The following is a 27,967-nucleotide window of genomic DNA, read 5'->3' on the forward strand; positions in this document are numbered from 1 at the left end:
GGAGCCAATATGGGCATCCAGGTCCCGCTATTGGTTATTGACCGGAGACATGTCTCGGTCATGTCTACATTGTTCTCGAACCCGTAGGGTCCGCACACTTAAGGTTACGATGACAGTTATATTATGAGTTTAGGCATTTTGATGTACCAAAGGTTGTTCGGAGTCCCGGATGTGATCACGGACATGACAAGGAGTCTCGAAATGGTCGAGACGTAAAGATTGATATATTGGAAGCCTATGTTTGGATATCGGAAGTGTTCCGGGTGAAATCGGGATTTTACCGGAGTACCGGGAAGGTTACCAGAACCCCCCGGGAGCTAAATGGGCCATGATGGGCCTTAGTGGAAAAGAGAAGAGGCAGAGGGAGTAGGACTCTCCTGGCGCACCACACCTTGGCCGGCCAGCCTCCCCCCTCTAGTCCTTTATATACTGAGGCAGAGGCACCCTAGAACACACAAGTTGATCCACGTGATCTATTCCTTAGCCGTGTGCGGTGCCCCCTGCCACCATAATCCTCGATAATACTGTAGCGGAGTTTAGGCGAAGCCCTGCTGCTGTAGTGCATCAAGATCGTCACCACGCCGTCATGCTGACGGAACTCTTCCCCGACACTTTGCTGGATCGGAGTCCGGGGATCGTCATCGGGCTGAACGTGTGCTCGAACTCGGAGGTGTCGTAGTTTCGGTGCTTGATCGGTTGGATCGTGAAGACGTACGACTACTTCCTCTACGTCGTGTCAACGCTTCCGCAGTCGGTCTGCGTGGGTACGTAGACAACAATCTCCCCTCTTGTTGCTATGCATCACATGATCTTGCGTGTGCGTAGGAAAATTTTGAAATTACTATGAAACCCAACACTTGGGGGGCAAGCCTCCCCCTTGGCAGCCACCCCCCTCTAGATGCATCTAAGGGGGGAGGCCCCCTCTCCCTTGCCCCTATATATAGTGGGGGTGGGAGGGATAACGCACCCTTCCCCTGGCGCAGCCCCTCCCCTCTCCTATACCTCCTCCTCCTCCGTGGCACTTGGCGAAGCTTTGCCGGAGAACCACGAGCTCCATCACCACCATGTCGTCGTGCTGTCATAGTTCTCCCTCAACTTCTCCTCTCCCCTTGCTGGATCAAGAAGGAGGAGATGTCCCCGGGCTATACCTGTGTTGAACGCGGAGGCGCCGTTGTTCGGTGCTTAGATCGGAATCGACCGCGATCTGAATCGCTGCGTGCATGACTCCACCAACCGTGTTCTTGTAACTCTTCCGCTTAGCGATCTTCAAGGGTATGGAGATGCACTCCCTCTCTCTCGTTGCTAGTATCTTCTAGATTGATCTTGGTGACACGTAGGAATTTTTTTGAATTATTGCTACGTTCCCCAATAGTGGCATCATGAGCTAGGTCTATGCGTAGATTCTATGCATGAGTAGAACACAAAGTAGTTGTGGGCAATGATTTGTTCAATTTGCTTATCGTTACTAGTCTTATGTTGATTCAGCGGTATTGTGGGATGAAGCGGCCCGGACCGACCTTACACGTACGCTTACATGAGACTGGTTCCACCGACTGACATGCACTTGATGCATAAGGTGGCTAGCGGGTGTCTGTCTCTCCCACTTTAGTCGGATCGGATTCGATGAAAAGGGTACTTATGAAGGGTAAATAGCAATTGGCATATCACCGTTGTGGTTTTGCGTAGGTAAGAAACATTCTTGCTATAAACCCATAGCAGCCACGTAAAACATGCAACAACAATTAGAGGACGTCTAACTTGTTTTTGCAGGGTATGCTATGTGATGTGATATGGCCAAAAGGATGTGATGAATGATATATGTGATGTATGAGATTGATCATGTTCTTGTAATAGGAATCACGACTTTCATGTCGATGAGTATGACAACTGGCAGGAGCCATAGGAGTTGTCTTAATTTATTGTATGACCTACATGTAAACGGAAACGCCATGTAATTACTTTACTTTATTGCTAACCGTTAGCCATAGTAGTAGAAGTAATAGTTGGCGAGACAACTTCATGAAGACACGATGATGGAGATCATGTTATCATGCCGGTGACGATGGTGTTCATGTCGCGCCTCGAAGATGGAGATCAAAGGCACAAGATGATATTGGTCATATCATGTCACTTTATGATTTGCATGTGATGTTTGTCATGTTTACATCTTATTTTCTTAGAACGACGGTAGCATAAATAATATGATCCCTCACTAAAATTTCAAGAAAAGTGTTCCCCCTAACTATGCACCATTGCGAAGGTTCGTTGTTTCGAAGCACCGCGTGATGATCGGGTGTGATAGATTCTAACATTTGCATACAACGGGTGTAAGCCAGATTTACACACGCAAAACACTTCGGTTGACTTGACGAGTCTATCATGTACAGACATGGCCTCGGAACACGAGAGACCGAAAGGTCGAACATGAATCGTATATCAGACATCAACATGGAGATGTTCACCGTTGATGACTAGTCCGTCTCACGTGATGATCGGACACGGCCTAGTCGATTCAGATCATGTATCACTTGGATGACTAGAGGGATGTATATCTGAGTGGGAGTTTTCATTAAATAATTTGATTAGATGAACTTAATTATCATGAACTTAGTCTAAAATGTCTTTACAATATGTCTTGTAGATCAAATGGCCCACGCTAATGTTTCCCTCAAATTCAACGCGTTCCTAGAGAAAACCAAGCTGAAAGACGATGGTAGCAACTATACGGATTGGGTCCGTAACTTGAGGATCATCCTCATAGCTGCCAAGAAAGCATATGTCCTTGAAGCACCGCTAGGTGACGCACCCATTTTCCCAGCAACTCAAGTTGTTATGAACGCTTGGCAGTCGCGTAGTGATGATTACTCCCTGGTTCAGTGCGGCATGCTTTACAGCTTAGAACCGGGGCTCCAAAAGCGTTTTGAGCAGCACGGAGCATATGAGATGTTCTAAGAGCTAAAAATGGTTTTCCAAGTTCATGCTCGGGTCGAGAGATATGAAGTCTCCGACAAGTTCTATAGTTGTAAGATGGAGGAAAACGGTTCTGTCAGCGAGCATATACTCAAAATGTCTAGGTTACACAACCGCTTGTCTCAGCTGGGAGTTAATCTTCCAGATGACTCGGTCACTGACAAGATCCTCCCGTCGCTTCCACCTAGCTACAAGAGCTTTGTGATGAACTACAATACGCAAGGGATGGAGAAGTCCACTCCTGAGTTATATTCAATGCTGAAATCAGCAGAGGTGGAAATCAAAAAGGAAAATCAAGTGTTGATGGAGAATAAAACCACTAGTTTCAAGAAAGGCAAGGGTAAGAAGAACTTCAAGAAGGACGGCAAGGGAGTTGCCGTGCCTGGTAAATTAGTTGCCGGGAAGAAGCCAAAGAATGGACCCAAGCCCGAGACTTAGTGCTTTTATTGTAAGGGAAATGGTCACTGGAAGCGGAACTGCCCCAATTACTTAGCGGATAAAAAGGCCGGCAACGCCAAAGGTATATGTGATATACATGTTATTGATGTGTACCTTACCAGTGCTCATAGTAGCTCCTGGGTATTTGATACTGGTGCGGTTGCTCATATTTGTAACTCAAAACAGGAGCTGCGGAATAAGCAGAGATTGGCGAAATACGAGGTGACGATGCGCGTCGGGAATGGTTCAAAGGTCGATGTGATCACCGTCAGAATGCTATCTCTACATCTACCTACAGGATTAGTTTTAAACCTCAATAATTGTTATTTAGTACTAGCTTTGAGCATGAACATTGTATCTGGATCTCGTTTAATGTGAGATGGCTACTCGTTTAAATCCGAGAATAATGGTTGTTCCATTTATATGACAGATATGTTTTATGGTCATGCCCCACTGGTCAATGGTTTATTTTTGTTTAATCTCGAACGTGATGTTACACATATTCATAGTGTGAATGCCAAAAGATGTAATGTTGATAATGATAGTCCCACATACTTGTGGCACTGCCGCCTTGGTCACATTGGTGTCAAACGCATGAAGAAACTCCATGCAGATGGACTTTTGGAGTCTCTTGATTATGAATCATTTGACATGTGTGAACCATGCCTCATGGGCAAAATGACCAAGACTCCATTCTCCGGAACAATGGAGTGAGCAACCAACTTATTGGAAATAATACATATTGATGTGTGCGATCCAATGAGCGTTGAGGCTCGCGGTGACTATCGTTATGTTCTCACCCTCACTGATGACTTAAGTAGATATGGGTATGTCTACTTGATGAAACACAAGTCTGAGACCTTTGAAAAGTTCAAGGAATTTCAGAGTGAGGTAGAGAATCAACATGACAGGAAAATAAAGTTCTTACGATCAGATCGTGGAGGAGAATACTCGAGTCATGAGTTTGGCACGCACTTAAGGAAATGTGGAATTGCTTCACAACTCACGCCACCTGGAACACCTCAGTGAAGTGGTGTGTCCGAACATCGTAATCACACTCTATTGGATATGGTGCGATCTATATGTCTCTTACCGATCTACCGCTATCATTTTGGGGTTATGCTTTGGAGACTGCCGCATTCACTTTAAATAGGACTCCGTCGAAATTCGTTGAGACGACACCGTATGAATTATGGTTTGGAAACAAACCTAAGTTGTTGTTTCTGAAAGTTTGTGGATGTGATGCTTATGTCAAGAAACTTCAACCTGAAAAGCTCGAACCCAAGTCAGAAAAATGTGTCTTCATAGGATACCCTAAGGAAACTATCGGGTATACCTTCTACCTCAGATCTGAAGGCAAGATCTTTGTTGCCAAGAATGGATCCTTTCTAGAGAAAGAGTTTCTCTCAAAAGAAGTAAGTGGGAGGAAAGTAGAACTTGATGAGGTACTGCCTCTTGAACCGGAAAGTAGCGCAGCTCAGGAAGATGTTTCTATGGTTCCTACACCGACTAGAGAGGAAGTTAATGATACTGATCATGAAACTTCGGATCAAGTTGCTACTGAACTTCGTAGGTCCATGAGGACACGTTCCGCACCAGAGTGGTACGGCAACCCTGTCCTGGAAATCATGTTGTTAGACAACGGTGAACCTTCGAACTATGAAGAAGTGATGGCAGGCCCGGATTCCAACAAATGGCTTGAAGCCATGAAATCCGAGATAGGATCCATGTATGAAAACAAAGTATGGACTTTGACAGACTTGTCTGATGATCGGCAAGCTATAGAGAATAAATGGATCATTAAGAAGAAGACTGATGCGGATGGTAACATGACCATCTATAAGGCTCGGCTTGTCGCTAAGGGTTATCGACGAGTTCGAGGGGTTGACTACGATCGGACCTCACCCGTAGCGAAGCTGAAGTCCGTCTGAATCATGTTAGCAATTGCCGATTCCATGATTATGAGATATGGCAAATGGACGTCAAAACGGCATTCCTTAATGGTTTCCTTAAGGAAGAATTGTATATGATGCATCCGAAAGGTTTTGTTGATCCTAAGAATCGTAACAAGGTATGCAAGCTCTAGCGCTCAACCTATGGGCTGGTGCAAGCATCTCGGAGTTGGAACATTCGCTTTGATGAGATAATCAAAGCATTTGGGTTTATGCAGACTTAGGGAGAAGCCTGTGTTTACAAGAAAGTGAGTGGGAGCTCTGTAGCATTTCTCATATTATATGTGGATGACATACTAATGATGGGAAATGATATAGAATTTTTGGAAAGCATAAAGGCCTACTTGAATAAGTGTTTTTCAATGAAGGGCCTTGGTGAAGCTGCTTACATATTAGGCATCAAGATCTATAGAGATAGATCGAGATGCCTCATTGGTCTTTCACAAAGCACATACCTTGACAAGATATTGAAGAAGTTCAAGATCAGTCCTAGAAGGGGTTCTTGCCTGTATTGCAAGGTGTGAAATTGAGCACGGCTCAATGCCCGACCTCGGCAGAAGATAGAGAAAAGATGAGTGCCATCCCCTATGCCTCAGGCATAGACTCTATTATGTATGCCATGATGTGTACCAGACCTGATGTGAACATTGCCGTAAGTTTGGTAGGGAGGTACCAAAGTAATCCCGGCATGGAACACTAGACAGCGGTCAAGAATATCCTAAAGTACCTAAAAAGGACTAAGGATATGTTTCTCGTTTATGGAGGTGACGAAGAGCTCATTGTAAAGGGTTACGTCGATGCTAGCTTCGACACGGATCTAGATGACTCCAAGTCACAAACTGGATACGTGTACATTTTGAATGGTGGAGCAGTCAGCTGGTGCAGTTGCAAGCAAAGCGTCATGACGGGATCTACATGTGAAGCGGAGTACATAGCAGCCTCAGAGGCAGCATAGGAAGCAGTCTGGATGAAGGAGTTCATCACCGACCTAGGAGTTATTCCCAATGCGTCGGGCCCAATGACTCTCTTCTATGACAACACTGGAGCTATTGCCCTTGCCAAGGAGCCCATGTTTCACAAGAAGACCAGGCATATCAAGCGTCACTTGAACTCCATTCGTGAATATGTTCAGGATGGAGACATAGATATTTGTAAAGTGCTTACGGATCTGAATGTCGCAGATCCGTTGACTAAACCTCTTCCGCGAGAAAAAAATGATCAACGCCAGAACTCTATGGGTGTTCAATTCATCACAATGTAACTAGATTATTGACTCTAGTGCAAGTGGGAGACTGTTGGAAATATGCCCTAGAGACAATAATAAAGTGGTTATTATTATATTTCCGTGTTCATGATAATTGTTTATTGTTCATGCTATTATTGTATTAACCGGAAACCGTAATACATGTGTGAATACATAGATCGTAATATGTCCCTAGTAAGCCTCTAGTTGACTAGCTCGTTGATCAATAGATGGACATGGTTTCCTGACCATGGACATTGGATGTCATTGATAACGGGATCATATCATTGGGAGAATGATGTGATGGACAAGACCCAATCCTAAGCGTAGCACAAGATCGTGTAGTTTCTTTGCTAAAGCTTTTCTAATGTCAAGTATCATTTCCTTAGACCATGAGATTGTCCAACTCCCAGATACCGTAGGAATGCTTTGGGTGTACCAAATGTCACAACGTAACTGGGTGGCTATAAAGGTGCACTACAGGTATCTCCGAAAGTATCTGTTGGGTTGGCACGAATCGAGACTGGGATTTATCACTCCGTATGACGAAGAGGTATCTCTAGGCCCACCCGATAATGCATCATCATAACGAGCTCAATGTGACTAAGGAGTTAGCCACGGGATCATGCGTTATGGAATGAGTAAAGAGACTTGCCGGTAACGAGATTGAACGAGGTATGGGGATACCGACGATCGAATCTCGGGCAAGTAACATACCGATGGACAAAGGGAATTGCATGCGGGATTGATTGAATCCTCGACATCGTGGTTCATCCGATGAGATCATCGTGGAACATGTGGGAGCCAACATGGGTATCCAGATCCCGCTGTTGGTTATTGGCCGGAGAGATGTCTCGGTCATGTCTGCATGGTTCCCGAACCCGTAGGGTCTACACACTTAAGGTTCGGTGACGCTAGAGTTGTTATGGGAAATGGTATGTGGTTACTGAAGGTTGTTCGGTGTCCCAGATGAGATCCCGGACGTCACGAGGAGTTTCAAAATGGTCCGGAGATGAAGATTTATATATGGGAAGTCCTTATTCGGTCGGCGGAAGTGTTCGGGGGGTTACCGGTATTGTACCGGGACCACCGAAGGGGTTCCGAGGGTCCACCGGGAGGGTCCGCCTGCCTTGGAGGTCTCTATGGGCTGAATATAGAGGGGAACCAGCCCCTAGGTGGGCAGGGCACCAACTTCCCCTAGGGCCCATGCGCCTAGGGTTGGGGGAAACCCAAGAGGGGGCGCCCCCACCTAGCTTGGGGGGCAAACCTCCCCTTGCCCCCACCATCTAGATGCATCTAGGGGGGCCGGCCCCCTCTCCCTTGACCCTATATATAGTGGGGGTGGGAGGGCTGCCGCACCCTTCCCCTGGCACAGCCCGTCCCCTCTCCTACACCTCCTCCTCCTCCGTGGCGCTTGGCGAAGCTCTGCTGGAGAACCACGAGCTCCATCACCACCACGTCGTTGTGATGTCGGAGTTCTCCCTCAACTTCTCCTCTCCCCTTGCTACATCAAGAAGGAGGAGACGTCCCCGGGCTGTACGTGTGTTGAACGCGGAGGTGCCGCTGTTCGGCGCTTAGGTCGGAGTCGACCGCGATCTGAATTGCGGCGTGTACGACTCCACCAACCGCGTTCTTGTAACGCTTCCGCTTAGCGATCTTCAAGGGTATGAAGATGCACTCCCTCTCTCTCGTTGCTAGTATCTCCTAAATTGATCTTGGTGACACATAGGAAATTTTTTGAATTATTGCTATTCCCCAACACCCCCCCCCGGGCCAGTGCTCCTCTGAGTGTTGGTCCGAACCGGGCAACCTGCGGGGCCACCTCGGGGAAACTTGAGGGTTGGTTTTACTCGTAGCTTGACCTATCCAATGTGCCCTGAGAACGAGATATGTGCAGCTCCTATCGGGATTTGTCGGCATGGTTGGGTGGCTTTGCTGGTCTTGTTTTACCATTGTCGAGTCTTGTAACCGGGATTCGAGACTGATCGGGTCTTTCCGGGAGAAGGAATATCCTTCGTTGATCATGAGAGCTTGTGATGGGCTAAGTTGGGTCACCCCTCCAGGGTATAAACTTCCGAGAGCCGTGCCCGCAGTTATGTGGCAGATGGGGATTTGTTAATATCCGGTTGTAGAGAACTTGACACTTGACTTAATTAAAATGAGTCAACCACGTGTGTAGCCGTGATGGTCTCTTTTCGGCGAAGTCCAGGAAGTGAACACGGTCTTGGGTTATGTTTGAACGTAAGTAGTTTCAGGATCACTTCTAACTTCACGACTGTTGCGTAGCTTCTCATCTTACTCTTATTTGCGTATGTTAGCCACCATTTTTGCTTAGCGCTTGCTGCAGCTCCACCTCATTACCTTATCCTACCCATAAGCTTAAATAGTCTTGATCTCGCGGGTGTGAGATTGCTGAGTCCTCGTGACTCACGGATACTTCCAAAACAGTTGCAGGTGTCGATGATACCAGTGTAGGAGATGCTACCGAACTCAAGTGGGAGTTCGACGAGGACCTTGGTCGTTACTATGTGTCGTTTCCTGATGATCAATAGTGGAGCCCAGTTGGGACGATCGGGGATCTAGCATTTTGGGTTTATCTTCCTTTTATTCAGTTTTGGCCGTAGTCGGTCTATGAGTGTATTTTGGATGATGTATGAATTTTTTATGTATTGTGTGATGTGGCGAGTGTAAGCCAACTCTATTTATCCCTGTCTTATTCATTACATGGGATGTATGTGAAGATGACCCTTCTTGCGACAAAACTACCATGTGGTTATGTCTCTAAGTCATGCCTCGACACGTGGGAGCTATAGCCGCATCGTGGGCGTCACAAGTTGGTATCAGAGCCATCCCCGACTTAGGAGCCCCCTGCTTGATCGAATCATTGATGTTGTTGAGTCTAGAACAAAATGTTTTGAGTCTTAGGATTATATATATCGGAGAGTAGGATTCCTTTACTCCTCAGTCCCCTTCGTCGCTCTGGTGAGGTCTCCTGACATAAATGTTTTGACTTTCCTCTCCTCAAATTTCACTAAAAAAATTAGGATCACGCGGGTATCTTGGAATCGTTTCGATATTCTTGTGACGAGAACATTGTTCTTGGTTCCTCCTGGCATTTAGGGGTTGTGGCAGTGTCTCACGGGGTTGAGCTCCGAGGTGTTGTCGTCACAATTTTATCGTTGCAGTTCTGGAATACCTGAGTTCGCCGACATAGAAAATCTCTTTTATGCAGTTGTTGGTGAGATAACCTCGACGCCACCCAGTACTGGGGCGGGAGTTCGGGAGTATTGCCATAACTCGTATAACAGATGTTTTTCGAAGGTTGAGGTACATGATTTCTGAAGGTTTCTTGGTTATGTGTTGACGAATGGATACAGTTGGAGGGTAGGGCTTGTTAGTTGTGTGATATATATTGTGCCTCCATGTATCCCCAACACCAGATTGCATAACCAGAAAGTTTCGGGAGTTTTATAGGTGGGAATTCAAGTAGCTCTAGTATCTCTTCCCGCAGATATTTGGTTTGTGATCGGGTAATCCTTACCACTTATTTGTTCAAGTCGTACCTTGTTGTTTCATTCTTCAACCTTTATCTAAGTGGTTTCTCAACTTAATGGACGTGTGATGTTAACTTTGGAATTCATTCGTTCATCCTTGTTCGAATGTTTATTGTGAATACTATATGTTGCAATTTCTATCCGTTGATTCAGCTTGTCTATCTGTCTATCCCGATTCTAACAGATGTCACCCTCTTCAGGATGGCTCCTCCAACGCGCCTGAATTTGGAACGCAATGATGGGAGTCAGGCGAACCCTCCGCCACCACCTCCACCTCCGGAGGCATGGCAGGCTGTCATGGCAGCCACCAACACCAATGCCCAGATGCTTTTGCAACTCTTGCAAGAGTGCAACCAAGGCCAAGGCAACCAAGGAAATCAAGGCCAAGGGAATTTCAACAATCAGCCTCAATTTGCTACCCTCAACCAGTTCCTTGCAAATCAGCCAAAGTCTTTCAGCTACTGTCCCGAGGCCACAGACGTCGATGATTGGCTCATGGACATCAACAAGCATTTTGAATGTAGCAATGTCAGGCCTGAGGACTTTGTCAAGTTCGCTTCATTTCAACTCAAGGACCAAGCTGTTGATTGGTATCAACAATACAAAGATTCCAGAGGAGGTCGTGTGATTACCTGGGATGATTTCTGCTGAGACTTCAAAGCTCATCATATTCCAACAAGTGTTGTTGAGAGAAAGCGTGAGGAGTTCTGCATTCTCAAGCAAGGAAGCATGTTTGTGTACCAATACAACATCCAGTTTCAGAAACTTGCCCGCTTCGCAAGGCAGGATGTTCCTAATGAAAAGAGTATGATCTATCACTTCAGAGGTGGCCTCAAAGAAAATCTGCAGTTAGCTCTCGTTCTTGTGGAGCCTACTAAGTTCGATCAATTCTATAACATGGCCCCCAAGCAAGAAGGTGCTCAGCTCAAGTGTGAGGCTTCTAAGAAGAGAATCGGGGATGCAGTTCAGTCTTCTTCTTCCTCACAAGTGGCAGCTAAGCAACATAAGTTCTGGCTTCCTCCTCCGTTTCGTCAGCCCTACCAGAAGAAGAACAAAGGTGGCCATGGATCTTCCCCCCCCCCCAACCCAGGCTATCAGAACAAGTCTCAGACTCGAGCTCCAAGTTCAAGTGCTCCTTATCATCGTCCACTCTCAGAGGTGACTTGCAACAAGTGTCAGCAGAAATGTCACTATGCAAAGAAGTGCTTCAAACAAAGGCGCCTTCCGCCTCCTCCTCCTGTGAGATCTTCTAGCAGTGTAGTGGTCAAGCATAATCCCAAGCATGCTAAGGTGAACATGATGAATGTAGCTCAGGCAGAGGATGCTTCAGATGTGATCATGGGTAACCTTTTAGTTAACTCCATTCTTGCAAAAGTCTTATTTGATACTGGTGCATCACATTGTTTCATGTCAAGACCGTTTTTTGCCAAGCATGATTTCACTTCTTCACATTTGGGTAAACCCATGGCTATCATTTCTCCGGGTAAACGTTTGAGCTCTAGTTTGATAGCTCCTGATGTTTCCATCAAGATGGGCAACTATAATTTTTTGTCTTCTCCAATTGTTATTGGTGACTCGTATATTGATCTTATTCTTGGCATGGACTGGCTTTCTAAGCACAAGGCTCAACTTGACTATGCTGCCAGAGAGATTCAATTGACACACTCTTCTGAGGATGTGATCATCTATGCCGCTCGGTATGAAACCATTCGACTGTTTTCTCTCAATGAGAAGGGCGAGTTGGATGCAATTTCTCAGATTCCAGTCGTTTGTGAATACCAAGACGTCTTCCCAGAAGAGCTTCCGGGAAAGCCTCCTCACCGGCCAGTTGAATTCGTTATCGATCTTGAGCCTGGTACGGAACCCGTTTGCAAGCATCCATACAAGCTTGGACCTAAGGAGTTGAAGGAATTGAAGAACCAACTCGATGAATAAGAGCGTCTGGGTTTGATCAGACCGAGTTCATCTCCGTGGGGTTGTGGTGTTCTTTTTGTCCGGAAGAAGGATGGCACGGACCGACTTTGTGTCAACTACCGTCCATCGAACAAGAAGACTATAAAGAACAAGTATCCACTTCCCAACATCAATGAGCTATTCGAGCAACTTAAAGGTGCCAAACTTTTCTCCAAGCTTGACCTCCGTATGGGTTATCATCAGATTCGCATTCGTGAGCAAGATATCCCCAAGACAACATTCAGAACAAGCTATGGTTCTTATGAATATACCGTCATGTCTTTCGGCCTTGTCAATGCTCCTCCAATGTTCTCTCGCATGATGAACTTCATCTTCAACCCATACACAAATGAACTCGTCCTTGTGTATCTCAATGATATCTTGGTTTTCTCCAAGAATAAGAAGGATCATGCCAAGCATTTGAGATTCGTGCTCGACAAGCTCAGAGAGTATCAATTTTATGCAAAGTTTTCCAAATGTGAGTTTTGGCTTGACGAAGTTCTTTATCTTGGTCATATCATCTCCGCCAAGGGCATTGCTGTTAATCCTGAGAAGGTTTCTGCAATTGTGAATTGGGAACCTCCTCAGATTGTCAAGCAGCTCCGCAGTTTCCTTGGGCTTGCAAGCTATTACCAAAGATTCATTGAGAATTTCTCTAAGATTGCAAAGCCTCTTTCCAACCTCCTCCAGAAGCATGTCAAGTATGTCTGGACACCTGAGTGTGACATTGCTTTCAACACCCTCAAAGAGAAGCTTGTCTCAGCTCCTGTCTTGACTCCTCCTGACGAATCCAAGCCATTCGAAGTTTTCTGTGATGCCTCTTTGCAAGGTCTCGATGTTGTGTTAATGCAAGACAAGAAAGTTGTGGCTTATACCTCTCGTCAATTGAAGCCCAACGAAAGGAACTACCCCACTCACGATCTCGAGTTGGTGGCAATTGTCCATGCATTAATAACATGCAGACATCTCTTGTTGGGAAGGAAAGTGGACATTTTCATAGATCACAAGAGCCTCAAGTATATCTTCACTCAACCCAACCTCAACCTCAGGCAAACTCGATGGGTCGAAATGACTCAAGAGTACAATCCAAGTATTGAATATACTCCAGGCAAGGCCAATGTCATTGCAGACGCTTTGAGCAGGAAGGCTTATTGCAATAGCTTAATTCTCAAGCCATTCCAACCGGATCTTTGTGAAGCTTTCCGCAAACTCAATCTCCAAGTTGTTCCTCAAGGTTTTCTTGCCAACCTTCAAGTCACTCCAACTTTGGAAGACCAAATTCGTGAGGCACAACTCCTTGATATCATGGTGAAGAAGGTGAAACGTGGTATTGCCAAGGGTCAACCCAAATACAAGTGATATCGCATTGATGACAAAGACACTTTATTCATCCAGGACCGGTTTGTGGTTCCTAAAGGTGATCTAAGGAAGGTCATAATGAACAAGGCGCACAATTCTCTTCTGTCCATTCATCCTGGCAGTTTAAAGATGTACCATGACCTCAAGTAGTCGTATTGGTGGACTCGAATGAAGTGAGAGATTGTTCAATTCTTGAATGAATGTGATGTCTACCGAAGGGTGAAAGCAGAACACCAACGACCAGCTGGTATCCTCCAACCTCTTGCTATTCCAAAATGGAAGTTTGATCATATCGAAATGGACTTCGTGACTGGCTTTCCTAAGTCCAAGCGTGGGAATGATGCTATCTTCGTTGTCATTGACAAGCTTACAAAAGTGGCTGATTTCCTTCCAATCAAAGAATCTATCACAGCAGCTCAGTTGGCAGAGCTATACACCTCCAGAATTGTCTCCTTGCATGGTGTTCCGCAATTTATCTCTTTAGACCACGAAAGCATTTTCACTTCTAAGTTCTAGGACTCCTTCCAGAAGGCCATGGGCACCAACATCCGCTTCAGCACGGCTTTCCATCCTCAAACAAGTGGCCAAGTTGAGCGAGTCAATCAAATCCTCGAGGACATGCTCAGGGCTTATGTCATCTCTTTCGGTATGAAGTGGGAAGATTGTCTCCCTTATGCCGAGTTATCCTACAACAACAGCTTCCAAGCGAGTTCGGGCAAGGCCCCACTTGAAATTCTATATGGCAGAAAGTGTCGTACTCCTCTTAATTCGTCAGAGACTGGTGAACGCCGACTTCTTGGCAACGACTTGATCACGGAAGCTGAAGAAATGTGTAAAGTCATCCGTGAAAATCTCAAAGTCGTGCAATCGCGCCAGAAGAGTTACTATGATAGCAAGCACCGTGACTTGGCTTTCGAGATCGGAGACCATGTCTATCTCCGCGTCTCTCCAATGAAAGGTACTCGACGCTTTGGTATCAAAGGGAAGCTTGCCCCGAGATACGTGGGTCCTTTTAAGATCATTGGCAAAAGAGGTGACCTCGCCTATCAACTCGAGCTTCCGTCCAACTTCGCAAATGTGCACGATGTGTTTCACGTGTCACAGCTTCTCAAGTGCTTCAAGACTCCTGAGCGCACTATCAACTTCGAAGAGATTTATCTCCAAGAAGATTTGTCTTATCATGAGCATCCCGTTGCTATTCTTGAAGAAACCGAGTGCAAGATTCGCAACAAGTCAATCAAATTCCTGAAAGTGAAGTGGTCACACCATTCCAACCGAGAAGCCACCTGGGAACACGAGGATCACCTCCGTTTCGAATATCCGGAGTTCTTTTAGTCCTAGATCTTGGGACGAGATCCTCTTGTAGTGATGGAGTGTTGTAACACCCTGGATGTAACTTTCCATATTTGTAACTCGGACTCTTGCAATTTTCGGCTATGTGATATGATATTTCCCTTCGTGGTTGGGTTTTTTGTCTTTGTTTCGCATTTTGTTCATGTCATGCGTTTCTTCTCATGTCATCATGTGCATCGCATTTGCATTCGTGTTCGTCTCATGCTCCGGTCATTTTCTCCGTTGTCCGTTTCGCAATCTGACGCTCTCGTGTGCCCCGTTGCACCCCTCTAATCTTATTTTGTGAGCGGGATAAAAACATTCTCGGAATGGGCCGAGATTTTTCGAGTGTCCTAGGTACATCTCCTGTAGGCCGCCTGTCAAATTTTGTTCCATTTGGATGTCGTTTGATGCCCCAACAGTTAACCGGGTAACCGCAAAAGCCCCTCTCTTGTTGCAGCCCAACACCCTTACAAAACAGCCCACTAACCCATCTAAACCCCCTCCATGCTCTCCTTCATTGGATCACGATCATGTGGGCGAAAACCGCACCTCATTTGGACTCTCCTAGCTCCCTCTACCTATATATTTGTGTCTTCCCCCGAAATTCCGAACTATTCACGGCATATCACACATTTTCCATTTCCTTTTACTTTTTACTATAGTCTATTCTTAATATTATTTTTCTTTCCTTCCATGGATTCTTTGGTCAAGAATTGTCTTAGATTTTTTTATTTTGACCTTATTGAAATTAAGTGGATGCAATGAAAAAAGAAATTGAATTACACTACTTAACTATTTCAATCTACTAATCTATTTTATGTAGATTCAAAGATAATATGCAGTCTAACCATAGCCTAGCCTCCCCCGCCGCCGCCGGACACGTCCAGCCGCCGCGCCCCAGCCACTCCGAGCGCGCCATGTGTCCCGTCTGCACCACGCCGCTGTGGCCCGCGCGAGCCCGCAGGAGGCCCGCGCAGGCCCGACCGACAGTCTCCCCGCGCCGCCGCCAAACCCTAGCACCGCCCCGCCGCCGTCGTGGCTCCGTCGGCCCGCCGTGCACCCGAGCGCGCCGCCTCGCGCCCCGCCGCCACCGGTCATTGCCTCCTCGTCGCTGGTGAGCCACGGCTTTCCCCGTATCCTTCTCTCCCCGTCGCCCCTCGGCCTCACCCGCCTCCTTGTAGCCGTTGTAGGTAGCCACCGCCTCGGATTCGCCGCCGCCGGTTGAGCTCCGGCCAGATCCGGGCCCAGCTTCCCCTAGATCCGCCGCCCCGTGACCTTTTCCCGTCGAACCCGGCGCCGTCTCGGCCTCCTCCACGTCCTGACGCCGCCGGCGAGCTCCGGTCAACTCCCTCCTCCTCTCCGCTTCATCTCCGGCAAACGTCTTCGGCGAACCTCGAGATCCGTCGCCGCATCGATTTCCGTGCAAGCCCTAGGTTGACCCCGAAATTCCTCTTAAGTCCTGCAATTTTTGCATTATGATGCCCTCTTTGACATGCCATAAATCCATGCTCGTAGCATCGATTCTTGCATATGATATGTCAAACTGTTCATGTCGTGATGCTCTTCACGATAGTATCATTTGTATGCAAGTTACTGTCCATATTGATGCCATTATCCTTGTTGCAGAAGTGATATATGATGTTGACTGATGTCTGTTAACAAAACTTGATGATTTATCTCTTTTGTTGCATTTTGTGTGTGCATCCTATGAGCATGATGTCCACATGTTTTATGAGATCCAACATACCATATTTACAGGGGTGCAAGACTTGTATTTTTGTGATCTATGTGGTGACTGGCACAAGCATGCAAAGTGGGCTTCATAATGTTGTTGTTTTCAGCCACTTTGTGATTTTCCTAAGTCCTTTTCCTGTTACATTTTGATGCCATGTAACCTTGTTGCTACCGTAAGATCCATGCACATTTTGAGATAGTTCAGTAAACATGTTTTGAAGATGGGGTATTGCTCTGTCTATTCATGCCTCTGATTGCAATTATGGAGTTTGTTAACATGATAATAAATTTTGACATGGGTGTTGCTAGTGATGCATGTACCCTATGAACTTGCTCTTGACATTCTTAGCTTCTTGAACAAGTCTACTTACTATTGGTTACCTTGCAATGCCATGAAATGTTTTGTAGTGAGTGGTATGAGCTTGCAAAGTTGCTATCATGAATCTGTTCCTGCCATGCTCTGTTTTTCTTCCAAGTCTTAAACTATTAACATAACTTGCCATGTTTGCATGGGTGCTACATTATTTTCCATGCCTCTTTGGGTAAGTTTAGTAAGGGAGCTTTGTTCTATGTGTTTAGTAATAGCATGCGATGCCTTTGTTTGCCATGTTATGTTCCTGTAGCATGTTGTTTGCTTGCTTTAAACATTGCTTCCTGATGTTGTTTTTGACATGTTAGTAATTTCTCCAAGTCTGTGAATCTGTTATCATTTGCATTTTTGCCGTGCTATTTTGAGCTTGTTATAGTGAGAATTAGCAGGAGCTTAGTGTTCATGATTTGAAGAGCTTCATGTGTATGTTATGCCCATATGCTTTGTTGCTATGTTGGAGTGCAGTAGCTTAGTTTCTTGTTGCATTCTAAGTGCTATCATGTTGTTAATCGCAGATTTGCATCATCCTTGTATTGCTTGTCATTTGCAAACCGTGCATCCATTTCCAGTGATCCTTATATCAATTTCGACCAGAATCACCTCATCTTTCCAGCGGAATACTTGTTTTGACAAGTTGATTCCTTATTCATCTTTTTTCCTTCCGGAGTACCCATATGCATTGCATATCATATCTTGCATTCCATGCCATGTATTGCATCATGTTGCTTGTGCATTGCATCATGATTGATTGTTGTTCCATTGCTTGTGGTCTTGCTTTGGGTAGATCCGGGAGACGAGTACGTGAACGAGGAACCTGTTGAGTACGCTAACGAGGATCAAGCTTTCAACAACTCTGAGTACATTGCAGGCAAGATGACCATACCCTCGATATCACTTCTATCTTTGCTTGCTAGTTGTTCGATCCATCGCTATGTCGCGCTACCTATCACTTGTTTATCATGCCTCCCATATTGCCATGTCAAGCCTCTAACCCACCTTCCTAGCAAACCGTTGTTTGGCTATGATACCACTTTTGCTCACCCCTCTTATAGCGTTGTTAGTTGTAGGTGAAGTTGAAGTTTGCTCCATGTTGGTTCATGTTTATGTTGGGATATCACAATATCTCTTATTCTAATTAATGCATCTATATACTTGGTAAAGGGTGGAAGGCTCGGCCTTATGCCTGGTGTTTTGTTCCACACTTGTCGCCCTAGTTTCCGTCATACCGGTGTTATGTTCCTTGATTTTGCGTTACTTACGCGGTTGGGGTTATGGGACCCCCTTGATAGTTCGCTTTGAATAAAACTCCTCCAGCAAGGCCCAACCTTGGTTTTACATTTGCCTAACAACCTATAACTTTCCCTTGGGTTCTGCAGACCCGAGGGTCATCTTTATTTGAACCCCCCCCTCCCTGGGCCAGTGCTCCTCTGAGTGCTGGTCCGACCCGGGCAACCTACGGGGCCACCTCGGGGAAACTTGAGGGTTGGCTTTTGAGGGAGTCCTGGATCAGGGGGTCTCCGGACAGCCGGACTATATCCTTTGGCCGGACTGTTGGACTATGAAGATACAAGTTTGAAGACTTCGTCCCATGTCCGGATGGGACTTTACTTGGCGTGGAAGGCAAGCTAGGCAATACGGATATATCTCCTCCTTTGTAACCGACCTTGTGTAACCCTAGCCTCCTCCGGTGTCTATATAAACCGGAGGGTTTAGTCCGTAGGACAACATACAATCATACCATAGGCTAGCTTCAGGGGTTTAGCCTCTTCGATCTCGTGGTAGATCAACTCTTGCAATACTCATATCATCAAGAACAATCAAGGAGGACGTAGGTGAGGGAGTCCTGGATTAGGGGGTCTCCGGACAGCCGGACTATATCCTTTGGCCGGACTGTTAGACTATGAAGATACAAGATTGAAGACTTCGTCTCATGTCCGGATGGGACTCTACTTGGCGTGGAAGGCAAGCTTGGCAGTACGGATATGTAGATCTCCTCCTTTATAACCGACCTTGTGTAATCCTAACCCTTTCCGGTGTCTATATAAACCGGAGGGTTTTAGTCCGTAGGACAACAAACAATCATACCATAGGCTAGCTTCTAGGGTTTAGCCTCTCCGATCTCGTGGTAGATCAACTCTTGTAATACTCATATCATCAAGAATAAATCAAGCAGGACGTAGGGTTCTACCTCCATCAAGAGGGCCCGAACCTAGGTAAAACATCGTGTCGCCTGCCTCCTATTACCATCCACCTTAGACGCATAGTTCGGGACCCCCTACCCGAGATCCGCCGGTTTTGACACCGACATTGGTGATTTCATTGAGAGTTCCTCTGTGTCGTCGCCGTTAGGCTTGATGGCTCCTTCTATCATCGATAGCGATGAAGTCCAGGGTGAGACTTTTCTCCCCAGATAGATCTTTGTGTTCGGCGGCTTCGCACTGCGGGCCAACTCGCTTGGCCGTCTGGAGCAGATCGAAAGTTACGCCCCTGGCCACCAGGTCAGGTTTGGAAGCTTAAACTACACGTCCGATATCCGCGGAGACTTTCTCTTCGACGGATTCGAGCCTCTGCCTTGTGCGTCACGCGGTCATGATGAGTACGATTTAGCTCTACCATCAGACAGTGTTCAGGAGATCACATCGGCAGCCGCTCCGACCCTCAATTCGGAGCCAGTTGCGCCGTCCATGGACGGGTGGATGGACCCCGCCACGGAACCCTTATCCTCATCGGCGATCAAGCCGAACATCAACCTTACCCTGCATGAGAGCCGTGTTGTCAAACTGCTGGATCCTTCTCCGGCCACGGACTCCGAACCGCCTGCGCCCATTCCTAGTGAATCCGATTGGGCGCCGATCATGGATTTTACCTCCGCGGATATTTTTCAGCACTCGCCCTTTGGCAACATACTGAACTCATTAAGGTCTCTCTCCTTGTCAGGAGGATCCTGGCCGAACTATGTCCGGCAGGATTGGGATGCGGACGACAAAGAAATTCGCGGCCCACCCACCACCCACTTAGTAGCCACTGTCGATGACTTAACCGACATGCTCGACTTCGACTCCGAAGACATCGATGGTATGGACAACGATGCGGGAGACGAAGAGGAACCACTGCCCACAGGGCACTGGATAGCCACCTCATCATACGATATATACATGGTGGACACACCCAAAGTAGGCAACGGCGACGAGACAGCGGAGGATGACCCCTCCAAGAAGCAACCCAAGCGCCGACGTCAGCGGCGCCGCTCTAAGTCCCGCCAAAGCAAAAGTGGTGATACCGGCACAGGAGATAATAACACTCCGGCTAGTGCCTAAGATGGCAACAATCCCCTCCAACACGATCTAGGACAGGAGGATGGAAAGGCCAGCCCTCCAGAGAGAGCAGCAGATGGAGAGGCAGAGGATGACAATTACATGCCCCCCTCCGAAGATGAGGCAAGCCTCGACGATACCGAATTCGTTGTGCCAGAGGATCCTGTCGAACAAGAGCGCTTCAAGCGCCAGCTTATAGCCACCCAAATAGCCTTAAGAAAAAGCAGCAGCAGCTTCAAGCTGATCAAGATCTGCTAGCTGACAGTTGGACTGAAGTCCTCGCGGTCGAGGAATATAAACTCGAGCGCCCCTCCAAGAGTTACCCAAAAGGCAGGTTGCTACCCCCGCTGGAGGAAGGAGCATATGACGCGGCTGATCGGCCACCTCGTGGCCGCGATCGAGAGGCATTCCAGCCAAAAACTCAGCCTCCACCCCGACGCCATTCAAATAAAAAGGCATGGGGAAATACGCCAGACCTGCGAGACGTATTGGAGGACAAAGCAAAAAATGCAAGATCGATCTACGGATCACGAGGGCGCGCCACTATGCAAGACGATAAACGTCACGCCAGATACAGTAAAAGTAAGTCCGGCCGGGCCGACCACAGCGGACACGACTCATTCGAGATGCGTCGCGACATAGCCCAGTACAGAGGCGCCGCACACCCCCTATGCTTCACAGATGAAGTAATGGATCATCAAATCCCAGAGGGTCTCAAACCCATAAATATTGAACCATACGACGGCACAACAGATCCTGCGGTATGGATCGAGGATTTCCTCCTCCACATCCACACGGCCCGCGGTGATGACTTACACGCCATCAAATACCTCCCACCAAAACTCAAAGGACCAGCGCAGCATTGGCTTAACAGCTTGCTAGGAGAGTCCATTAGCTGCTGGGAAGATCTGGAGGCCGCATTCCTCGACAACTTTCAGGGCACTTATGTGCGACCACCAGATGCCGATGACTTGAGCCACATAATTCAGCAGCCAGAAGAATCGGCCAGGCAATTCTAGACTCGGTTCCTAACAAAGAAAAATCAAATCGTCGACTGTCCAGATGCAGAGGCCCTAGCACTTTCAAACACAACATCCGCGACGAGTGGCTAGCCCGGCACCTTGGTCAGGAAAAGCCGAAATCTATGGCAGCCCTCATGACACTCATGACCCGCTTTTGTGCGGGAGAAGACAGCTGGCTGGCTCGCAGTAATAACATATCAAAGAACCATGGTACTTCGGATACCAAGGACGGCAATGGCAGGTCACGTCGAAATAAACATAAGCGCCGCATTAACAGTGACAATACCGAGGATACGGCAGTCAATGCCGGATTCAAAGGCTCTAAACCCGGTCAGCGGAAAAAGCCATTTAAAAGAAGCACTCTGGATCCGTCCAGTTTGGACCGCATACTCAATCGCTCATGCCAAATACACGGCACCCCCGACAAGCCAGCCAACCACACCAATAGGGATTGTTGGGTATTCAAGCAAGCCGGCAAGTTAATTGCCGAAAACAAAGATAAGGGGCCACATAGCGATGACGAGGAAGAGCCCCGGCAGCCGAACACGGGAGGACAGAAGAGGTTCCCCCCACAAGTGCGGACGGTGAACATGATATACGCAACCCACATCCCCAAGAGGGAGCGGAAGCGTGCGCTCAGGGACGTATATGCGTTGGAGCCAGTCGCCCCAAAGTTCAACCCATGGTCCTCCTGTCCGATCACCTTCGATCGCAGGGACCACCCCACTAGTATCCGTCATGACGGATTTGCCGCACTAGTCCTAGACCCAATCATTGATGGATTTCACCTCACTCGAGTCCTTATGGATGGAGGCAGCAGCCTGAACCTGCTTTACTAGGACACAGTGCGCAAAATGGGTATAGACCCCTCAAGGATCAAACCCACAAAAACGAACTTTAAAGGCGTCATTCCAGGTGTAGAGGCCCATTGCACGGGCTCAATTACACTGGAAGTGGTCTTCGGATCCCCTGATAACTTCCGAAGTGAAGAATTAATCTTCGATATAGTCTCGTTCTGCAGTGGCTATCATGCACTGCTCGGGCGAACCGCATTTGCGATATTCAATGCGGTACCGTATTATGCATACCTCAAGCTCAAGATGCTAGGACCTCGGGGGGTCATCACAGTTAATGGAAACACAGAGCGCTCTCTCCGCACGGAGGAGCACACTGCGGCCCTCGCAGCAGAAGTGCAAAGCAGCCTCTCAAGGCAATCCACCAGTTCGGCGTTTCAAGACCTGGACACCTTCAAGCACGCTCGGAGTAATCGACAACTAGACCGCCTGGCACGATTTGACCTCGCGTAGCAATGCGGCCCTCACCCCGGCCCAAGCCAAATGGCGAAATTCGTGCCACGCGTACATAATTACGCATTAAAAATACCATGGGCACAGGCGGGGAGGGGGGCACAACTACGGCATGCCCCAATACGCGGCTTAAACCACACTAGGGGCTTCCCGCTTTGTTATTTTTCTCTTTCAGGACTTTAATCTCTGGAAACCCTGTCCGGCAGCATGATTGCCGAACACATGATGCAGCAACCAAGGAGGCAGAAAGCTATGTCACACCACGGAACACCCAGGTGGATTACGATAACGAGTGAAATATTTGCTTTAATACTATTCCTCAGCTTGCCCTTGGAAGAGACATAGTCCTACTTTTTGCTTATCGAACTATCTGTATCATTCTGCTTTAACGCACCTTTTTGAATAAACAATGCATAGCATTAAGACTATTATTGCATTCTTCTTTTTTATATGTGTTCATTAATGACGCCTTGCAACCGTACACTTTGGTACGGCCAATACACCAGGGGCTTAAGTACCCCACAATATGGTGTGAGAAGTCCGAACACTTTCACAAGTGCGGCACCCCGAACTTATAGCATTATATGCATCAGCTTCGAATCATGTCTTTGGTCAAATGTTGGGTTTGCCCGGCTCCTATGTTTTGGTACCTTACGTTCCGCTCTATCGGCTAAGGTAGCACTAGGAGAACTACTGCGATTGTGCCCCGGTTCTGCTGGGTTAAGCACCTCAGTAGAGAAAGCTAAAACTGACTGTCATGATAAGGCGAGAGACTGGTCGCTGTTCGGCGAGGTTTCGAGTCCCTAAAGACTTATGCTGCTTAGAGCGAGGAGTCGGTCCTGTCCGGCTTAAAGACGTGCATCGCGCCCCGAATTCGGCCTTCCGGATACCAGGGGCTTCGCCGAAATTTAAAATTATAGAATTCTATGGCTAAGTGAGAGTGATAAAGCATTATTAGTTCGGTTGCCTTGTTCGCTGTGTTGAGCACCTCCCTCGAAGGACCCAAAAATGGGAACAAGAGTGCTCAGGTTTATCCCGAACACCCCAGCACTCGTGGCATGGGGGCAGAAGCCGAGGACTAGCCATCTCTTAGATTAGATAAACAGCCAAACAGAAGGTAGTATTTTAAATTCAAACAAGCATTGCATAGCGCATATGAAACAAGTTTTCATCATACAGGATCACACGAGCAAGTCTACTCAAATATTACATCCTTTGGACATTCGTCCGCTACAAGACGGGCACCCTTCAGGACACCCTCATAATAAATTTCGGGGGTGCGATGCTCCTTGCCCTATGGCGGTCCTTCCTTGATCAGCTTCACGGCGTCTAGCTTGGCCCATTGCACCTTCACACGGGCGAAAGCCCGGCGTGCACCTTCGATGCAGACGGACCGCTTGACGACTTCCAGCCGTGGGCAGGCATCCACAAGCCGCCTCACCAGGCCAAAGTAGCTGTTTGGAAGGGCGTCTCCAGGCCACAGCCGGACTATAAAGCCCTTCATGGCCTGTTCGGCCGCCTTGTGTAGCTCGACCAGCTGCTTCAGCTGGTCGCTCATAGGCACCGGGTGTTCGGTCCCAGTATACTAAGACCAGAACAGCTTCTCCGTTGAGCTTCCCTCCTCGGCCTGGTAAAACTGTGCCGCATCCGACACACTGCGGGGCAAATCTGTGAATGCTCCTGGAGAGCTCCGGATTCGGGTAAGTAATAGGTAATTTACATTCACATGCTTGCTTTGCATATAGAATGCCTTACCCACCGCTATTTTCTTCATCGCGTCAATCTCCTGGAGGGCCTTTTGGGCTTCGGCCTTGGCACTCTTTGTGCTCTTGAGGGCTACGGCAAGCTCAGACTCTCGCATCTTTGAGTCAAGCTCCAACGCCTCGTGCTTCGTCACGAGAGCCTGGAGCTATTGATGCACCTCGCCCACCCGAGCCTCTTGCCTTTCCCGCTCGGTGCGCTCCTTGGCCGCTTTATCTTGGGCCTCGGACAGTGCTTGCTTTAGGGTCGCCACTTCGGTCGTGGCCCCTGGCAAATTCATGATGATCCTGTCATTTTGCAATCGCATTCTTTTTATACATATCCATAGACTAGGTACTACTTACCTTTGTTCTCCTCGAGCTACCTCTTGGCAAGGCCGAGCTCGTCCTTGGACGCTTTAAGGTCCTGCTTCAGTGCGGCGACCTCCGCAGTCAATGCGGCAGATGCCAGTAGCGAAGCCTACATACGCATATTGACATACTTATATTAGACTCCTGCGATATTGTTTGATCCTCTATTCGACTTTTCTTTGTGAACACCGAACAGAGCATCAGGGGCTACTGTCTATGCGGTAATATTTTTCCTATATTTTAAACACTTACCTCAAAGCCTGTTAGAGGGCTGGCACAGGCTTCAGTCAATCCGCTCTTGGCGGACTGAACCTTCTGGACCACCGCACTCATAATAGTATGGTGCTCCTCGTCGATGGAGGCGCTGCGAAGTGCTCCCAGCAGATTGTCTGGCGCCTCTGGATGGACAGAGGTCACCGGCACAGGCGTCTTTCCCCTCTTGGAAGGAGGCCGCCTGCCCGAGTCCGGAACCACTGGAGGTTCCGGCGTGGTGTTCAGCTGAGGGCCGAACTCGGAGCCCTCAGGGGCCTTGTTCCCTCTGCTCCCAGAGTCCGAAGGTCGCCTTGAGGTGCCTCCGGGACTGTCTCCCCTCGACCCGGTGCCTCTTGAGACAATACCTCGGTGTCGTCCGCAGGGCAAGGGGAGGTGGCGGTCAGGAGTGGATCGCTATCCATATCCGACAAGCCCAGGGAGCCGTCCGACGATACATCGATACGGGCTCGTGGCGGCCTGCATAATCATATTCGGCGTTAGGGGAAGCAGTGCGACAAAGGAATGCTATGATTTACTCTGGTATCCGAATACTTACGACTTCTCCAGGGGCTTGGCCCTGAGCAGCCACTCGTCTTCGCCTTCGGCGGCGGTGGTGGAACTGTCCGGAAGGAGAGTCCTTCTCTTCTTGGACCCTTCGGACTCCCTAGTTGGGGCAACCTTCCTTTTCTTGTCTCGCACAACTGAAGGAGGAGCATCTTCTTCTTCCTCCTCGTCTTCGGGGGAGGAGTGTGTCGCAGAGTTATCAGACGATGAGTCCAATGACGCCTGGCGTCGGGAACTCTTTCGGGTTCCCTTGGCCTTCTTGGTCTTCTCCGGCACCTTGTAAGGAGCCGGAGTCAGCATCTTCGTCAGGAGAGCGTCTGCTGGGCCTTCGGGCAAAGGAGCCAGACAGTCGATCTGTCTGGCCGTCTCCTGCCAGTTCTGTCAAAGGTACGGGAGCTTAGATCGCGCATAGAGTCAAACTATGAAAAACAAGTATCCTGTGAGAGGTAAAACAGCCTACCGCGCTGGCTTGGCGCTTCACGCAGAATCCGCGATCCTCGGTAGTGGGAGGGGGAACCCCAGCACCCTTGAATAGCACCTTCCAGGCATCCTCGTGAGTTATGTCGAAGAGCCTGTTCAGAGTTCGGTGCTGGGCCGGGTCGAACTCCCACAAGTTGAAAGCCCGTTGTTGGCACGGGAGGATCCGGCGGATGAGCATGACCTGGACTATGTTGACGAGTTTGAGCTTCTTGTTCACCATGTTTTGAATACATGTTTGGAGTCCGGTTAGCTCTCCCGAACTACCCCAGGACAGGCCCTTCTCTTGCCAGGAGGTGAGCCACGTGGGGATGCCAGATCGGAACTCGGGGGCCGCTGCCCATTTAGGGCCACGCGGCTCAGTGATGTAGAACCACCCCGATTGCCACCCCTTTACGGTCTACACAAAGGAGCCCTCGAGCCATGTGACGTTGGGCATCTTGCCCACCATGGCGCCTCCGCACTCCGCCTGGCGGCCGCTCACTACCTTCGACTTGACATTGAAGGTCTTCAGCCATAAGCCGAAGTGGGGCTTGATGCGGAGGAAGGCCTCGCACACGATGATAAACGCCGAGATGTTGAGGATGAAGTTCGGGGCCAGATCGTGGAAATCTAGGCCGTAGTAGAACATGAGCCCCTAGACGAATGGGTGGAGAGGGAATCCCAGTCCGCGGAGGAAATGGGTAAGGAACACTACCCTCTCATGGGGCCTGGGGGTGGGGATGAGCTGCCCCTCATCTGGGAGCCAGTGCGCGATGTTGTCGGGCAGGTATCCGGCTCTCCTCAGCTTCTTGATGTGTCCCTCCATGATGGAGGAGACCATCCACCTGCCTCCCGCTCCGGACATGGTTGGAGAAGGTTGAGGTGGGAAGTGCGGACTTGGGCGCTGGAGCTTGAGTGCGTGAAAATGATGAGAAAAGGAGGAAGAAGGCGTGGATGAAAAGGTGAATCCTTATCCCTTTATATGGGCGGACGAAACTATGCGTTCCCACTAGCCTGGTAAAACTCGCTTATCCCCCAAGTGCCGTAATCAATGGCGCGGTTGGGTTACCCATGCCCGTATTGATGAGAATCTAGTAATAAGGGGGACACGATCTCTGCTTTGACAAGACATGTCAAAAAACTGCCTCGTGTTATGTGCGGGGCTAGTTAAAGGAAACGGTTCGAATAATCACCGGGCCATGGCATAATGTCGTTTTGCCAAAACAAGTCAGCAAATTGGATTTTTGGAAATATTATTCTCTCTACGGTGGTATGTGGAACTTATTTTGCAGGGTCGGACACTATCCTTGTATTCAAATTCTTCTGTGATGTGTTCGGAGGAGGAACCCGCCTTGCAATGCCGAAGACAACACTGCACGCCGGACTCATCGTCATTGAAGCCTGGTTCAGGGGCTACTGAGGGAGTCCTGGATTAGGGGGTCTCTGGACAGCCGGACTATATCCTTTGGCCGGACTGTTAGACTATGAAGATACAAGATTGAAGACTTTGTCTCGTGTCCGGATGGGACTCTACATGGCGTGGAAGGCAAGCTTGGCAGTACGGATATGTAGATCTCCTCCTTTATAACCGACCTTGTGTAACCCTAACCCTTTTCGGTGTCTGTATAAACCAGAGGGTTTTAGTCCGTAGGACAACAGACAATCATACCATAGGCTACCTTCTAGGGTTTAGCCTCTCCGATCTCGTGGTAGATCAACTCTTGTAATACTCATATCATCAAGAATAAATCAAGCAGGACGTAGGGTTTTACATGCATCAAGAGGGCCCGAACCTGGGTAAAACATTGTGTCCCCTGCCTCCTATTACCATCCGCCTTAGACGCACAGTTCGGGACCCCCTACTTGAGATCCGCCGGTTTGACACCGACGGTAGGGTATTACCTCCATCAAGAGGGCCTGAACCTGGGTAAACATCGTGTCCCCTGCCTCCTATTACCACCCGCCTTAGACGCACAGTTCGGGACCCCCTACCCGAGATCCGCCGGTTTTGACACCGACATTGGTGCTTT

This window comes from Triticum urartu, chromosome 2, assembly GCF_003073215.2.
Source record: "Triticum urartu cultivar G1812 chromosome 2, Tu2.1, whole genome shotgun sequence".
Lineage (NCBI taxonomy): Eukaryota > Viridiplantae > Streptophyta > Magnoliopsida > Poales > Poaceae > Triticum > Triticum urartu.